The 2,503-nt window shown below is 34.5% G+C and overlaps 1 pseudogene; it reads left to right on the top strand.

Moving 5' to 3' along the window:
* Window positions 1–1,663, top strand: LOC140838667 (small RNA 2'-O-methyltransferase-like; annotated as a pseudogene).
* Window positions 1,664–2,503: the final 840 nt, after the last annotated feature.

Genomic DNA, 2,503 nt, shown 5'->3' with positions numbered 1-2,503 from the left:
AGTTAGAGACTTACTCACAGTCCCGAACGATCCAAATGTAATTTGGACGAGAAATTTATTGTTATTTTGAATTCACGTGATGTAAGGCTGAAGTCAGCCTGATGTAAGTCCTAGCAGTCGAAAGGTCAGGTACCGCTTCGGACTCCATGCCCGCCTTTTTACATACTCCGCACATTTTCCAAGGCGCATCTTGTCCATCCATTTATTTTGCAATTTACGGTCAAGAGCGATCACCCGCTGAGTATATATAGTGATTACTTTCCTCCGTTTTTTTCAGTTTTACATCTTCATGGGGACACTTCTATGCTGATGCTTTGAGAACTCTCATGTTGCCTAATGACAGTTTTTTTTATCTCTTTGTCTAAGATACTCGTGAACAAGATACCTAACGGGGCATATAAGATATATAGAGAGGCAATACTTACTGCTAAGTTGCCATTAGCATTTACTACAAGAAGAAATTGAAGGGTTCCTTGCCAAGAGACATGCTTTGTACGATCTGTCGTTTTCATCATTTATCTGAACCCGTTTTCTCTGTTCAATTAATTTCATCGTATTCATCACAAGATTTACCGGGATCCCATAAGAAGCTGAAAGTTATGGAGGCTGATAGAGAAGAAAAATGGGAAGCAGGCCTTGATGCTAGCTGTGGGGATTGGTGGGATATATTCAAGCATCTAGTTGTGAAGTAAAAATATATTCCAAAAATCAGGAGTGGATCTTGCTATGCTCACCTCAACAAGCTTATAGAAAGCAGACCGATGCCATCCAAAGTGCTGCTTTGAAAGTTCTATCTTGGTTGGATATATTTATTGAAAAACCTGACACACCTTTGGAGAAGCTGAATGCAATTGCCGAAAAACTTGACATTCACTTATCGCTTCGTTACTTCTCATAGGAGTTTGTATCATGGCATTCTGTTCATAAACGTGGAATCACGATTGCTCAAGCTCGCAAAATATCGAATTATAGCTGCAGTAATGATGTAGTTAAAGATGAACCCTTTTTTTGTTGTTATTGGGGGTGAAAATTCTGGAACTACTCTCTCAAATGGCTCTCTAGTTTCCGTATGTTACTCTATTTTGTTGGTCACTGATGGAGACTGCATGAAGGAACACCTTGAAAGTTGTGAAGAGTTTGAATTTGAGGTAGGCAATGAAGCAATCCTGCCTGATCTTGAAGCTGCTGCAACACAAATAATTTTCAAATAGGGTTGGTTCCCAGTGAGTTAATTTTGGCAGCAGCTGGCGATTCTGCAGCAACTTTATCGTTATCATCTTCAAGTAAGCAGTTCTCGAATTAGCGAGAATATATGAGAAATAATTTTCTCCTATCAATTTCTTCTTTATGGTAGCTAGAGCCTAAGGGTTCTTCTTCATAAAAAAACACATGCTGTCCACTGAATCAAATGTTTCCTCCACTAACACCGTATCTGGAAAAAAATTCAGAGTCGGTGTCCTCTTTCACTAGGAGCGATATTTCCTCACCGCGAATCATGGCTCATTAACTCAACGGCATAAACTATCTGCAATGGGCTCAATCCTTGAAGATCGTAATATGTGGGCGAGGGAAATTGGGCTATTTAGCATGTCAACTTCCGTCGCCCAAGTAAACTGATCGTACAATCAATGGCAGGCCGAGAATTCGATCATACTTAGGGGGTGTATTCATTCTAAATTTTTAATGACTTTTATGGAATTTTAAAATCTAGAGGTATTCAATCTAAACTTTTAATGACTCTATATATGTTTAGTGGTATTCAATATGGATTTTGGTAGAGTTTTAAAAAGTCATGTGGTATTCAAACTTGACTTTTTAAAACTCTCCAAAAGTCAAGAGGTATCCAAAAAATCCATAGATTTTCAAGGATTCTTATTTTATTATTCATGTACAAACCTTGAAGCCTTATGTACAATTACAGAAAATCTAAAATATTCTTCCACCTATACCAAAGATTTTGATGGACTTTCTTTTTTGAAAAATACGCTATCTCTCTTCTATCTCAAACCATCTCTAGGGTTCTTCACTCTCTCCAAAAAAATTTCTTCTATTCAAAGGTATGATTATTCATGTACAAACCTTGAATTGTTGTTTTTTTCTTGAATCAATGCATTATGATTATTGTATTTCATATCTCATAAAAACAATGAATGATATGACATGTGATGAATTGTGTTTTTTCTTGAATCATTATGATTATTGAAAAAACTTTGGAATACTTCAGCATTCATATTATTCTTTCTTATGCTATTGTTCATTAATATGTTGAATTGACATAAAGAATTGAAATTTTGATTTCAATAAATTGGATAGTTCATTTGTCGTTTTTCACAAATTAAATTTATTTATCATTTAAATAAGTAAAATTCATTTACATTTTCATAAATAAAAAAAATTTAAAATTGAATAGGTTATACATGTCCAATAATTATTTAATAAAAATTAATAAAAAATAAATCACAATTATAAAAGTTTACAAAAGTCTATAAAAGTCTATGAAATA

The sequence above is a fragment of the Primulina eburnea genome, chromosome 8, assembly GCF_022965805.1.
Source record: "Primulina eburnea isolate SZY01 chromosome 8, ASM2296580v1, whole genome shotgun sequence".
NCBI lineage: Eukaryota > Viridiplantae > Streptophyta > Magnoliopsida > Lamiales > Gesneriaceae > Primulina > Primulina eburnea.
This window is presented reverse-complemented; position numbering and strand designations above follow the sequence as displayed.